Below are 16162 nucleotides of genomic sequence, written 5' to 3' on the forward strand. Positions count from 1 at the left end.
CCTCGACAGCCGCCGTATCGACGCTCGACGTCATCCTGCCTATAAAGGCCGCGCGCAGCGTCCGTTGCTCAGTTCCGTTTTGTAGCCCACAGTATTACTGTTTGGACTAGACTAATCACCCTGAAGGAGCGTAAGCTGCAACAACAAGGGAAGTAAAACTGCGGGGATGGATGGGAGGGTCGATGAGGAATACGTCGGAGGAACATCCCGTCGAAAGAACGTTACAAGGTAAGAAGTAACTTGTTCTTCGAAGGGATTGTGTCCTCCGACGTATTCCTCATCTTAGATAGGCTCCCATAGCAGTATTCTATATTCGGAGGAGGGACTACTGACTTCACGCTGTCTTCTATTGGTGAATAGAATGCAGTACAGCCCTTCCAAACCTAGTCTCTTGACTAGAGGAGGAATCCAGATTGTAAAAACGTGTAAAGGTATGGACAGACGACCATGTAGCGGCCGCACATATGTCTTTAATCGGCACGCCTCTTTTGAGGGCCGATGAAGCTGCAATACCTCTGGTCGAATGAGCCCTAAGGTTTTGAGGGGGCTCTTTCCCTGCCAGTTTATAACATTCCAGAATGGCTAGAATGATCCATCTGGAAATGGTCTGCTTAGTTATTGGTAACCCCAGCTTGTGACCTGCGTAGCCTACAAACAGCTGGTCTGCCTGTCTTATCCTGGCTAGTCTACTAATGTAAAAACTTAAAACCCTCCTAGGGTCTAGTCTGTGTAACCTCTCTTCCTCTTTCCCCGGGTGAGGAGGAGGATAGAAAGATGGTAGGATAATCTTCTGAGAGATATGGAATTCAGAGACTACTTTTGGGAGGAAATTAGGTTTCACTTGTAGGACAACTTTGTCTTTGTGAAAGATTGTATGAGGGGGTTTACAAGAAAGAGCTTGTAACTCGCTCACCCTTCTAGCAGATGTAAGTGCTATTAATAAAACAGTCTTAAGGGTAAGAAATCTTAACGAACAAGAATGGAGAGGTTCGAAAGGTGTCCCCATCAGGAAAGTTAATACTAAGTTTAAATCCCATAGGGGAACTTGGAATGGTCTTGGGGGATAAACATTGGTTAACCCCTTTAGAAACTTTATTACCAAGGGTAATTTGAAATAGGATGGTTCCTCCGCAGTACGCTTAAAGATAGATAGCGCTGCGAAATAGCCCTTAATTGTGCCAACTTGAAGGCCTGAATTTGCCAAATATAGTAGGAAGGACAAAACCATTGGTGTACCACATGAAAATGGGTCGATATTCTGTTCTCTACACCAGCTGCAAAATCTGTTCCAACGGCAGCGGTATAAAGACTTTGTTGCTGGTCTCCTTGCCGAAAGCAACACCTCCATAACATCATCAGGGAGGTCCCAATCCTTGTACCTCAGCCGTTCAGAAGCCAAGCGTGAAGGTTGAGGGTTTTGATGTCTGGATGGAGAACCTGACCTCCCTTCTGTGAGAGTAGGTTCTCTCTGAGAGGAAGTCGAAATGGAGGGCAGATGGACAAGTCTAGAAGGTCCGGGTAGCACGTTCTCCTGGCCCAATCCGGGGCAATTAGGATCATGGTTCGCCGGAATCTTCTCAACCTCCTGATCATTTGAGGAATGACAGGGACCGGTGGGAACGCGTACAGAAGCGGAAACTCCCAGTCCACTATGAACGCGTCTCCCAGAGCTCCTCTCGGAGGAAATTCCCTTGAGCAGAACAGGTCGCATTTCCTGTTTAGACTGGTGGCGAACAGATCTACTTGAGGGGTTCCCCAAAGGGCGAAGATCTCGTGAAGGACTTCCTGAGCTAGCTCCCACTCGTGGGAGACTGTTCTGCCTGCTCAGAGCGTCCGCTGTCAAGTTCTTCTCTCCGGCTAGGTGAACTGCCGATAGAGAGATTCCTTCTTGGATTGCCCAAAACCAGAGCTGCATCGCCTCTCTGCACAGGGGTAGTGATCCTACGCCTCCTCTTTTGTTGAGGTAATGCATGGCCACCGTGTTGTCCGTCATTATCAGGACGTTCTTCCCTTGTACAACTGGCAGGAAAGCCTTCAACGCAAGTTTGATGGCTCTCAGCTCTAACAGGTTGATGTGTAGTCTGGACTCCGATGGAGACCAACGACCGCTGATGGTCAAGTCGTTGGCGTGGGCTCCCCACCCAGTGAGTGAGGCATCCGTGACTACTGTTATCTCCGGCCAGGGTTGCCAAAACTGTTCTCCTTTCAGAATGTTCGCCTGACAGGCCCACCACTGAAGGTCTCGGGCCACTCTGCCGGGAACCTGAAGAAGATCTGTCATTCTCCCTGAGAATTGAGACCACTGAGTCCTCAGTGTCCACTGGAGGGATCTCATTCTCAGGCGAGCCTCTGGCACAAGGAAAATGCAGGATGCCATGAGGCCTAGAAACCTCAAAAAGTCGAAAGCTGGGAGACGTTGGGCAAGTTGGAACTTGGTAACCATCTGTAGAATATCTTGAGCCCTCACCTCTGGTGGCGAGGCTTTTCCCAGGGAAGTATCCAGGATCGCTCCTATGAACTGGAGTCTCTGTGATGGTATCATTTGAGACTTCTTTAAACTGAGGGAGAAGCCCAGTTTGTGAAGGGAGTAGCATACGTGATTTAGCTGGATCTGAGCTTGCTCCGGAGAAACAGCCCTGATCAGCCAATCGTCCAGGTAGGGGTAGACGTGAATCCCTTCCCTCCTTAGACTTGCCGCCACTACCGACATTAACTTGGTGAAGACCCTCGGGGCGGAGGTCAGCCCAAAAGGCAGTACTCGAAATTGATAGTGAGAGTTGCCAATTGCGATTCTCAGGTATTTCCTGTGTTTGAGATGGATAGGCACATGGAAATAAGCGTCCTGAAGGTCCAGAGATACCAACCAGTCCTGAAACTGAAGGGCCTGGAGGATCTGAGAAAGAGTGACCATCTTGAATTTGTCTTTCCTGAGGAATTTGTTCAATTCTCGCAAGTCCAAGATGGATCTCAGTCCTCCGTCTTTCTTTGGAATGAGAAAGTAAGGGGAGTACCAGCCCTTGTTCCTCTCCGCTACAGGTACCGGTTCTATGGCACCTTTCTCTAGCAGGTCTATAATTTCCTGCAAGAGGAGCGGATCTGGAGCTTTCTGAGAGCTGATCCCCGGTGGATGACTCTGAGGTATACGTAGGAAAGGTAGGCAGTAACCTTGGGCAACTGTTTCCAATGCCCAAGCATCTGACGTGATAGCCTGCCATTCCGCCAGATGTTGAGTCAACCTGCCTCCTACAGGTGTCCTGTGAGGGAAGTCCTCAGAGTGGTTTTGGGGCGGCTGATGCAGATGCCGATGGTAAAGAGGCACCTGCTGTTGCTGCGGCTTTAGAATATCTACCCCGTCCACCTCGGGTAGTTCTTTGACCCCTTTGAGCCGGTCGTCCTCTACCTCTTCCGAATGAGGAGTAGAAGCGAAAGGACTTGCCCCTCGCAGAGGTTCCTGTGGGACGAAAAGGAGTCTGACGGATTGCAGCTCCTAGGGATTTTGCTGCTGCTTTTGAAGTTTGCAGTTTCTCTAAACTGTCATCCGCCTTTTTCCCGAACAAAGAAGAGCCATCAAATGGCTTGTTCAAGAGCCTGGCTTGCACATCTGGGGCAAAACCCGACTTTCTCAACCAAGCGAACCGCCTGGTTGATGTACTTGCCGCCATTGCTCTGCTGATACTGTCAGCCGAATCAATGCCCGTCTGGAGGGATTCGCACATAGCGTCTTTACCGTCCTGTATAATATTCAGGAACGCATCCCTTTCTTCTCCCTCCGGGATGCAGTCAGCCGCTGTAGAAGCACACTCCCAAAGTGTATGGCTGAACCTAGCAAGGGTGCAAGTAGCATTAACAGACTTTAACGCCATGCTACATGCTGAAAAGACTTTCTTAGCCATAGCATCATACTTTTTATCGTCCCTGTCCTGTGGGACAGTAGGATAAGCCGTCTTGACGTCGGTAGAGGATGCTGCTTGTACCACCAGACTTTCTGGGGATGGATGTTTAGACAAGAACTCTGGGTCTGTGGAAGATACCCTGTACTTTGCAGACAGTTTTTTATTTACTGCTGGTATTACATCTGGGGTTTCCCAGTTTCTCATGATCTTTCTCTGAAGAGCTTTATGAAAAGGCACCACTGGATCCTCTTGTGGGCCTTTGTCAAGAATATCCGTGAGGTCATCTTGCTGGAAAGATTGTGAAGGTGTAGACCACCCCATGAACTCTGTAATTCTGGCCATTAAGGCTCTGTAGGGGGTTTCAGCATGCTCCCCAGGGTCTGGTTTAGCAAAATCCACCTCAGGGGAAGTGTCTAAACCACTTGCCTCATGTAAAGAATCATGAAGATCCTTTAATCTGTGCTCTTCAGAGGAAAATTCCTCTCTAATTGGGGTTACAGGTCCCTGTAACCCATCTTGTTCTGACAAATCACCCTCTTCTAAAATTGAGGATATAGTTCTCAATTGTTCTGAACTAATAAAGGGAGTAAATCCCATTTCCAAGGCAGAGGGTGCTGAACTTGTCATTATTGGCCTCGAAAGCGTCGATGTCGTTGACGCCGACGCCGACGGCTTCGAGCGTGGCGTCGAAAACAGAGGTGGAGGCCTCGAGGACCTCGACAGAATTGGAATTTTACTCGACAATATCGACGCCATCGACGTCGAGGGCCTGGTAATCGTCACTGGATGTGTGGTCATCGTGACTTTTCTCGGCGTCGACGCCGGTGTCGAGTCGACAGACCTGTGTGTCGAAGGTCCCTTCGACAACGGCGTCGAAGACCTCGACGTCGACGGAACCTTCGTCGACGGCGTCGACGGAACCTTCGAGGAAGGTTTGGAGGTCATAGTCCTACTCGAGGGTTCGAGACGCGCTCGAGAGGTTTCTTTCGCCGGGTACTGCCACTCGCGGCGTTTTTGACCTTTGGGTCTTTCGACCAGAGCATCGCTCTCGGCAGTCTTCGAGGGGGTCGAGGCCGCTTTCTCGAAGACGCTCATCATGTTTTTTCTGAATTCCTCCCATTCAGCCCGGGAACTATGTTTCGTGGGGCAAGGGATTCTTTTTGGCGAAACAGTTGAAGAGGAAGATGGAGAAGGGGATCTTCGACGTTTCCTCTTCGAGTGTTTCGATCTCGAGGAGTGATGAGACCCACTCCGAGATCTGGAGCGTGAATGGTGACGAGGAGACGAATGTCTCGACTTCGTCGAAGAAGAAGAAGCTTTAAAAGTTTTACCTTTCTCCAGCTTCCCCCTACGCTCCTTCAGGGCCTTAGCTGTCATGGACATACAGTCCTCGCACTCCGAACAATGGTGTTCGGCTCCCAAGCACCACAGACAATTTCTGTGAGGATCGGTCAACGACATCTTTTTCCCACAATCTCGACATTTTTTGAAGCCGGATCGAGGGGTTGTCGGTTCCGACGAGGAAGCCATCGAGTACGATTCGAATAACTTGAAGTAAATAGTACTAAGAACTGAGCAACGGTATTCCGAGGCACCGAGTTAGCGCGGAAAAACGGAACTGAGCAACGGACGCTGCGCGCGGCCTTTATAGGCAGGATGACGTCGAGCGTCGATACGGCGGCTGTCGAGGGTCATCGACTCGAGGGACGTCGACGCGCAGCGCCCTCTGGAGAAAAAATTTTCCGAGGCCAGCAGAGCTGGAAGGATATATCTAAGATGAGGAATACGTCGGAGGACACAATCCCTTCGAAGCAACATTTCTTGCAGTCTTATGGTCTCTAGTTTCAATTTCAAAATACTAGAAATTGAAATGGTACAAGTATTTTCAGAATTCACTCTGGGCAGACAGAGGCCTCTCCATTCTGGGGAACTGGAAAAGACACCAATGTATAGCCAAACTATCAAGGTAATGTGACTGAGTAGCAAGGTGTACACTTGTGGTGAATGCTTCAGTTAAGCAGAAAGAGCACTAGATTAAAGTTAGAAAGTATATAAATACACCAATTTTTAGGCCTTGAAACAAACTTATCTATGAAAATCACAGGTAAGCAAAACTACCAGACATAACCTATTAGCATATATACATCCAGCCATGGAGGGCTCTTGAAGAGCACCAATAATGTAGTTTTCGAATTGATCAGATTCGATTAACACTAGAAAACGAACAAACCGTATTAAAGCAAGTGAAAAAAGCAAAATATAAGTAATAAACCAGTATGTATCCGCTTTGTACAAAGAACAGTAAAACACATTTACACTGCCTTACAAAAATAAGGTCCTATATTTTAAGAAGTCCTTACCCTCAAGGGTTGTGAGGAACGTTTACACCACTCGGGAACGCTTGATGAGAGCCTGGAAAGTGAGCTCCATCCCAGAGGGCGCCGGGGACTTAGTCTGTCGGGTGTTTCTCACCTGACCGAAGTTTTGATTCCTAAATCAGACCTTGCATTTGTCGAAACGTTTTAAACAAGATGGCGGTCAGGTCTAGCCTCAACGGCGGGGGAAAGGAAGCAGCCGGGGCACTATAGCTTTACCGACTGCACCGGGGGACACCTCTGGAGATATGGCAGCCGTCGCAGTGAGGGGCCCATCTGGGAGAGATCATTGGCTGCTGACATTAATACAGACGGCTGATCACGCCTGATGGAGATCGCCGAGGCTCGGGGATACACTGGTGCGGCTTCCAACAGCATCCAGCAGAGGTTTCAGGTGACTATCAGGGCAAGGAACTGAGCGAGGACGGGAGAGCCATGGACAGTCTTACTTGCCAGCTCGAGGTACTCTGCAGTTAATGTATTCCATCATCAGTATGCCAGGGGACACTGAGGGCACGCGAGTTGTCCCGTTGTGTGCTCAGGAGGCCAACATGGATATCTACGCCTGCTGCATCTCGCCATAGTGTGTAAGAGCAACTGACCCAGATGCTGGAGAGAATGCGGGCGTTTACCTGGAGACAGCAAGAAAGGTATAAAAATGGCTCCAACAGCACAGGTACCCTCCATAATTTGTGTTCATGTTTGGGGCCTTATCCGATGAGTACATTCTCCGAACCTTTTGATGAGAGCGCTCTGGAGTCGGAACACTATATTTGAAGCCCAAGGAAGAGTAGAAAGGCCCACAGACTACAGGGAGGATTCAGACTTTTGAATTGACCAAGAGGTGAGAGGGTGGTAACAATAGCGACGGGGGAGGAGGGGCGAACTGGGGCGGAGGGAGGGGAAACAAAAATGAGAAATAGACTGGTTTTTGTAAACCCCACAGCTCCACTAGCAGACCCCAAGGGCTGAAGGATCTAGGTCATCTTCCCCAGCATGAGACCTGGTGATCGCAGCTTTGGGAGAGATGTAAAAATCAATGATGCATGTAGAGAGTATGTTTGATAAACTGATGAAGAAGGTGACAGTTAGAATCTCGTACGTCCACCCGGGAACAGAGGACTAATGAAGTAGAGCAGTGCTGGGCACAAACTGTTCCAGTAGTGGAACAACGTGGAAAAGAGCTGTAATCAGGGGTAATGGTTATGGAAAGCAGATTAGAGTACTTGGGGAATGCAGCCTGAGCAAGGCAATCAGGATCATAGGACTCCCCCTGGCGCTAAAGAATATTTCCTAGCGGCCTTTGTCGCTACTTGGATTTCTCAACTCCTAGACTTGGAAACAGATGTTGACAAATGTTATCTAATTAAGATGCCCATTACGTCTGCGAAGACAATCTTCAACGGGGCCATCGCTTCTTGTTAAAGTCTCTGATGAATGTGACAGTTTTATCAGCAGCAAAGGCTAAGGGAAATCGCCAGTAGAACAGTTATGGAAGATTTTTCATTTTATGCCAAATCTCCCTTCACCCGTGAGACCCACCAACACTTTTTGCTGGACTTGTGGATTTCTTTTCTATGTTCCTGGGTGAGTGGGAACTCCACCCCCCCGCCCCCCCCCCCAAACACTTGACTCCAACTTGTTTATTTAGCATTTGCAGAGCGTGCCTAACCGGTAGGTATCTGGGGGCTGGAGATACAGGGTAAGAAACAATTACAATTGTTACCACAGGCAACATGCGATAGTCATTAAATCTACAATCACAGCTTTACACAAATTACAGTATATACAGGTTGAATAAACAATTCACAATATGAGGGTTCTCAGTGCTCGTTCTCAGTACAGTTTTGCAGGATAAATATACAGTTGGCAATGCGGTCGTTGCAGCAGAGTTGGGAAAACTAGATTCAGTGAGAGGATCCAAATTGAGTTTTCTTTAGAATGAGGCATGGGCGGGATCAGATCCAATGGCATCCATTGCTACTATTTGCTACATTTGCATCTATTTCACCGTTGTAGCATACAGCACAAGTGTTCATAGGGAAGTCCCTGGGTCCTCCCTTTTTTATTTTATCTTACTTTCCTTGTGAGAACTAATGTTCCCAGAGGTAGAGGGATTCTTTTTATCCCTTCTACATTTTATATTGTAATATCAGCACACCCCACCCATGTACTGTCTTCTGGCATGCCTACCTGGAACCAGTTAAAACTGAGAGGCTGGCTGTCCTTCAGGACAGCCACGCCCCCAAAAGTTTGAATGTAGCATGAGAGCCGATTGTCTGGGTTCCTGGATAAATGGGCTGGATCCTGAAGCTGAAGACAAGTCGACCACTGGAGTCAAATCCAATGAGTAAGAAGAAGCGAAGACGCCTGTAGCTATTTCCGGTGACCAGAGATGCCTGCTGAGTGACCGTTGCTATACTAACCCATTCTTCCATGCGACAAACTAGACCCAAAGAGGAAGTCCCCTTCCACTAGACTTGTGGGACCAGTGTCTTCAGAAGACCTGCCTTTTGAGCCATCCTATAACGTGCTGTGACCTTCCAGGGCTGCAAACCACCAATACCCTGGGACCTTGAGGCAGAGTGTTGTGCATCATCATCCAAAGAACGAATCTCAAACTTGGTGGACTCCTTCCGGACCTCGAGAAGTAGGATTCCACTCAAGTACCATGGGCTGAGAAAGCAAGGCAAATCATTCGGACGACAACAGTTTATCTGGTGTCTCAAAAAAGGGCACCAAAACAAGTGCTGCGAGAAGGGACAAAGAATCCTTTGCCAAGGACCTCTTCAACCGACTGCTGCTGCAAAATCCCATTTGTTATCCTTTCTTTCGTCTGACGACCAAGAATCCAGTGAGGGGATCCTGTAGCTGCAGCATCGCAAGGGTGTCTGTCCGTCGGCATCATCATCGTTATGCAAGATTGTATGCTGCACCCTTTGGGGGCACTACAACAACCACCCTGACCTGGCAATAGAAATCCAACCTTTGGTATAAGTCTGCAATACAAAGGTTGGTAGCGTGTTGAACAGCCAGGCTCATCTCAAGAGGGGTCAATGTGCGCAGTAGGGGAGTTACACAGATTCACAGTGGCAATTATCCAAATAAACTCTTGCACACAAGGTTTAAACAATTATTAATTTAACAGTCAGTTTGAGTAAGCCTTCTTCAGAAGGGGTAATAGTAACAAATACACACTCTTAGTTTCTCTAAATCAGCCAGTACCCATTTGGGATGGCACACAGACACTTCCTACACCCTCAGGTGACTTAAATAGCTAGCACAACGTGGACATTGATATATTACTGTGGCATTTAGAGCAATAGGAGTAAGTCAAAGAAAAAGGTTATTAGAATAAAACAAGAGATCTCAAAAATATTCTGAAGCAGGTAAGTACTTTTGGTAACCCGCAATGCAAAGTAAGTTAACCCTTTCCTGGAAGGAAGACAAAACACACAGTCAGCGGGAGGAAGAGTCATTCAGGGAGCCAGGCCAGGCCAAAGTACATTGCGCAAAAGTCTAGGTGAGCTGAAGCAATTCTTGCAGGTAGGTAAAAGTCTTGCACAATGTTTTAGAAGTCTATGTAGTTAAGAAGAAATCAAATCAAAGTATGGCAACAAGCTGACTAGGCTTGAGAGGTAAAGAAGCTGATCGCAACTCTACAGAAGCAACAAAGATAAGTCTCCAGTGAGAACAAGTGAGGTTACACAACACAAGGTAAGTTCTCTTAGACTTTACAGTACCTTTGGTTAGAAGAAAAACAGTTACAGCTGGCTTCTGTTCCTGTGCAGCTCTACAGATGTGTTCCTGGGCCTCAGTCGTGCGGACAAGTGGGAGGATGTCTGCCAAAAGTACCGGACCAACTTCTATTCAGTGGCACTTCACAGTTTCAGCAAATAGCACCACCACAGACTCTTGGCTGTCAAGCTGGGCTTTCCTTGCATCTGGGGTCCTGCACTCGGTTGAGGTGGCTCCGACTCGGTTAGTCCTGCTTCCTGGGAGTCCGGAGGATCTTCCTGGAGCTCTTGGTAAACTTAAAAGAAACGCACGCAATCTGGTGTTCCTCTCCCTGGCTCTTCATTCCCACCAGCAACTGCAGTGGAAATTCAACCAGCTGTGAGAGGATGTCCAGGTGGCTTACTTTTGAGTGGATTGGTAGACAAATTCAGAGCTTCAGGACAGCAGCAGGGCTTCACTGGGCAAACCAACGGTCCAGGAGTTGCAGCAGGCGTCTCTTCCAAGCTCTTCTTCGGATTCCTTCGTCCAGTGGTCGCCTCTGCCTCCCAAGCCAAAAAGCCTCGCTCTTTCTGGAAGCTCTGGAGGTAATCCTTGGTGCTTTGGCCCTGCCTCGTGAGGTCTAGCGACCCGCGTCTACCCTCGAGCTCCACTTCCATTCGTGGCAGCTCTGAAGGTAATTCTTGTGTAATTGCCCTCTCTTTACTGAAAAAGTAAATATTTCGGTGCCCCCAGGCCTGTGAACCCCTTTCCTCGCTGTCCGCCCCCTGCCTCCCCACACCCGCTTCCTGGTTTCACCTCCCTCCCGCCTCCCGGACCGCCCCCACCCTCCGATTGGTCCTGTCAAGCAGATCCCTGCTCCTTGCCAGTCCACCCAGGGCAGCCCATTGCCCGGCAGCCCATCGGCTAAGGACCCAAGGCAAAGGACGCCTCCCGATCTTATCTGCAGGTATCCGCAGGAGAAGTAAGAAGCTGACAATAAGTAAGTGTGGCAAGGGCGGGGGCAGAAGCAATTACTTCTCGCCATACTACCCTACCACTCAACCTAGAAACTAAACCATTGCAAAATCTTCATCCTGTGTCAGCATTACATTTAGAAGTCTGCATTTACTAACATGTCCGGGGCATAGTTCCACTCACAAATCGTGAAATTAACTGTTGAATTTAGAAGTGTGCCCAATATCCTGTCTGTGCAAAGGTGAATTTAGAAGCGTGCATAATACTCTCTCTATACAGAGTTGAATTTAGAAGGTGCCTAGTTGCATCCCCTGGTTGTCTTTAGAAGTATGCCCAATATCCTCTCCGTCTAAAGTTGAATTCAAGAAGCGTGCGTAATATCCTCTCTATGCAAAGTTGAATTTAGAAGCGTGCAGAATACCCTTTCTATGCAGAGTTGAACTTAGAATGTGCCAAGTAACGTCCCCTAGTTGACCTTAGAAAGTTGCATAATATCCTCTCCGTGCAAAGTTGAATTTAGAAGGTGCATAGTCCCCTGGTTGCCTTTAGAAGTGTGCCTAATATCCTCTGTGCAAAGTTACATTTAGTCTAGTATCCTCCCGATGCAAAGTTCAATTTAGAAGGTCCAAAATCGTCATTAGAAGTGTGTCCGACTTCCTCTCTTTGCAAAATCGACTTTAGTAGTGTGCCTAGTATCATCTCTGTGCAAAGTTGAACTTCGATATGTGCCTAATAGGGTGCCCTGGTTGAATTCAAATGTGTGCCTAATAACGTACCCTGGTTGACATTAGTAGTGTAACTAATATCTGTGTATATATAGTGTCTCGCTTCCTCTCCTTGCAAACTCGACTATTGAAGTATGCCTAGTATATTCTCCGTGCAAAGTTGAACTTAGAAGTGTGCCTAATATCCTCTGCGTAAACTTGAACAAAGAAATATGCCTAATACCCCTTCTGTCCAAAGCCAAACTTAGAAGGGAACCTTATATCCTCTCTTGCAAACTTGAATTTGGTACCTAATAGCGTGCCCTGGTTGAATTTATAAATGTACCTAATAGCATGCCTTGGCTGACTTTAATACTATGCCGAATATCCTCCCAGTCCAAAGTTGAATTTAAAGGGGTGCCTGTTATCCTGTGTGTGCAAACTTGAATTGGTCGTCTAACACCAAGTCTGTGTCCATAATATATATAATTCTGTGCCTTGCATAATCTCAGACATGTACACATCTCGGTGGAAAGCTGACTACAGAAGTGTATATATCACATCACTTTGGCATAAGCGGAATTAGACAGTGTTCTTAAGAGCGTCACTGTACCAAAGTCTTGAAAGTCACTGTACCAAAGTCTTGAAGTCTGTTCTATAGCGTATGTGTACCATAACTTCACTTAGAATGTCCACCTATAGTTTATCCGTGGCACAAGTACATTCTTAAACTCTGCCCGTCTATAGCATGCTGTGTCATAATTGCATTTGAAAACTGGATTTAGAAAAGCTAGACTAATGCAATAGCGTAATTTGTAGCTAAATTTGTAGCCTAATTTATAGCCTAATTTACAAAGTCTGCGCCATAGCCTATCTATGCCATAACTGCAATCAAAACTCTGCCCTATTGCATATGCGTGACACAATTGCACCTGGAAATTGGATTTAGAAAATTTAGCCGATAGCATATTTATATCATAACTGCACTCAGGAATCCCCCTAAATTAGAAAATTTAACCTAAATGAGAAAATTTAGCCTATAGCGTATTTATATCATAATTGCTTTCAGAAGTGCTCCTAAATTCCACTTATAAGTAGTACAGAATTTAATAGATTTTATAGATTTGAATAGAGCTGTGTTTATTTGAATTGCTAATAGCTTTCGAAATTGCAATTTTAGTTTTAGATTTATAGAACCTTGCTAGAACCCTAGCAGATTTACTTCTTTGATTGAAATTGAAAGTTTTTTGTATACGTTTGCACGAGTGAAACTAAGTTTCCATCTATTTCGTGATTGCAATAAGTACCGCAGGAACTACAATTCCCATGCTTTTTGTAGTTTCACACGCCGTCTAAGCCGGCGCGTCTAAGCCGGCGCGTCTAAGCCGGCGCGTCTAAGCCGGCGCGTCTAAGCCGGCGCGTCTAAGCCGGCTTACTCCGGTTTCGCTCAGGGAGCGCTCCGCTCCGCCATTCCTCTTTCGCTTTCGAGTCTGTAAGCATCCCCAAGATGCATGCAACAATGAATGATTTCCCGGAGATCAAGCAGGTAAAGGGGAACACAATGCAACACATAACGAATGAGTCGGAAAACGGAAAAGGGATAGATAATGCAAGTAAACTGGATCAGAAGTTAAAAATTGGCCTGCTGAATACTAGGTCAGTGGTTAAGCATGCAAATAATGTACACGACTTGATTCTAGAGAAAACCCTCACATTCTCTGTATTACAGAAACTTGGTTGAAAGATCCCATAGGCCCAGCATGCACGTTGGCAGTACCAGAGGGATATATAATCTATAATGTAAATTGAGAAGTAAGAACAGGTGGGGGAGTGGCTATTATTGCTCGTGAAGAGCTGAAATTTTACAAAGTCACATTCAGTTGCATTGGATGCGAGGCCATTCAGTTGAAGCGAATATTTACGCCAAACAATAGCTTAAATATTACCTTAATCTATAGGCCTCCCGCTCTTATTTCTGAATTTTCAAATGAACTAAGTTCACAGTTAATAGCATTAAGGTCTACCAATGTATCTACTTTGATTGCTGGTGACTAACTTTTGGAGAGGGAATAAGAAAGATAGAAAGGCAATAGCACTAGAAAAAAAAACATTAAGGAATTTGGATTTTGAGGTCATGAACAACGAACCTACAACTCCAAGGAAACCAATTGGATTCTCTCACAATTTGCAGACACAAATGATAAGGACAGAACCTTGCATTTGAAGTGACCATTATTTGGTCACTGCAGAGATCATGTTACAAATGTCAATCAAAGTACAGAATCCACATATAAAAGTTTCAAGTAGGAATTTTAGAAACCTTAAAATCGGACAAATTCAGCCTTACCTAGATATAGTTATATAATCCTACCAGCCTCAAGAGAATTATGAGACCCCTCTTATATAAATACCTCAGTCAAATACAAAATACAAGAGCTAGTGGAACAATTGGCTCCTTTAAAATGTATGATGGCACGAAAAACTAGCAATAACCAGAAATGGTTTAATTCAGAGCTAGACATGCTAAAAAGAGAAAAAAGAGCACTGGCAAGGAAATGGCGAAATAACAAAAACAGAGGAAAATAAAGAAAGATGGAGGCAAGTGTACAAAAAAAATATAGAGAGGATGTACAACTAGCTAAGGCTAACTATTTCAACCAAGAAATAGGTGCAGCAGCTAACTCCACGAGTAAATTGTTTGAAATACTGAAAAGCATTGAAAAAACTAAGATGCTTACCCCTCCATTCCTCCCATCAAAGGAAGATTGTGACCTAGTACAAACTGCTTTTGCAGCAAAAGTAGAAAAAGCACGGAAAAATCTTAGCAATGCGAGGAAAGGTTTTAAACAAGAACTCCAGAAAATGGACAGTAGGGCAGAGGAAGAATTAGAGGCTTTTAAACTCTCACCGATTACGGTAGAAGAGTTCATAAAAATCATGGGTAACATGAAACCTACATCGTGTGCCGAGAATGTCCTACCAGCGCACCTAATACTGGAATATAAGACTGAGTTTGCACCAGCTCTAGTAAGAATCATAAATGCCTCTTTCAAAGAGGGTTATATACCTAAAGAACATAAAAGGTTTACTACCACCCCCTTGATAAATAAAGTAGGTCTGGATCCGAAGGACCTAACTAATCTTCGTCCCATCACGAATGCAAATTTCTTGTTGAAAATAATGGACAAAATCGCCACCCTCCAACTACAAGATTACATAGAGCAACAGGGGACACTCCACCCACAACAATCAGGTTTCAGGGCATTTCCATAGCACAGAGACCGCTATGCTTGACCTACAACAAAACCACATGCTGGGGATACTGGACAGAGGAAAGATAGGGATCTTGATGCTGCTGGATCTGAGTGCAGCTTTTGATTTGGTGGACCATGATTTGTTAGCCAAAGCTTTACAAGATCATGTTGGTTGTTCCAAAGAGGCTCTAAAGTGGCTTATATCCTTCCTTACGGACCGCCAAACAAAAGTACATTGGGGGTCTAACTTTTCAGATCCACTGGCCATAATATTCGGAGTACCACAAGGGGCAAGCTTGTCACCCATGTTATTTAATATCTACATGTGTAGTTTATGCGATATCTTGATGAAGGCAGGTGTGTTTCACAAATTATGCGGGTGACACGCAGCTGGTCCTCGAAATTAAAGGGTCATACGAGGAGGACAGTAAAAGGATAGCAGACGTTTATGGCATAATAAATGAGTGGATGCAGAAGAATTGGATTTGCCTTAACGACACAAAAACTGAATTTATGTTATTTGGACAGAACACCGCCCTGTATAAATTAGGAATGGAATACGGGAATTTCAAGATTAACGAAGCCATAATTAAGGTATCAGACCAGGTAAAAACATTAGGAATGATGGTCAACTGAACACTAAACTCGGAAGCTCAGGTAAATTACCTGATTAAGAACTCGTCCTATTACTTGCGCTTAATGAGAGCAATTAGTCCTTATCTAGAGGAAAGAAACATAGAAACGATAGGAGGGGCAATTGTACTATCCAGATTGGATTATGGCAATGCCCTCCTGGTGGGAATCACCGTAAAAGCTTTAGGGAGATGCCAAGTCCTCGAAAATAATACAGTAAGGATCGTAAAAGAAAGCATGACCCCATCTCTCTGGCCAGGCAATCCTTGCATTGGCTCAGAGTAGAAGAGCGTATTCAGTTTAAAACACTAATGCTTGTACATAAGTGTCTTTTTGGCAAAGCTCCCATTTATCTCAAAAATCGACTAGTACCCTATGCACCTCAAAGAAGCCTAAGATCAGAAGGTAAAGGACTGTTAGTAGTGCCCAAGTATAGGCTGAAACGAGGTTTAGGCAGGTCTTTTGTGGTTCGTGCACCACAGCTGTGGAATAGTCTTCCTCAAACACTAAGACTGGAGGGAAACCACCAGATCTTTAGAAAAACTGAAAACCCTCCTGTTCAAATGAACTTGCACATTAGAAATATATCCTTAGGAGCACTCCCTGAAAGT

General features: G+C 45.8%; 1 protein-coding gene across 2 annotated transcripts in view; it reads right to left on the reverse strand.

The window, feature by feature from the left end:
* IFRD2 (interferon related developmental regulator 2) overlaps positions 1–16162 on the reverse strand; it is a 206769-nt gene that overhangs the window by 75134 nt on the left and 115473 nt on the right. The window lies entirely within an intron of this gene.

This window comes from Ambystoma mexicanum, chromosome 2p (assembly GCF_040938575.1).
Source record: "Ambystoma mexicanum isolate Mex_15411 chromosome 2p, UKY_AmexF1_1, whole genome shotgun sequence".
In the NCBI taxonomy this organism is placed as follows: Eukaryota; Metazoa; Chordata; class Amphibia; order Caudata; family Ambystomatidae; genus Ambystoma; species Ambystoma mexicanum.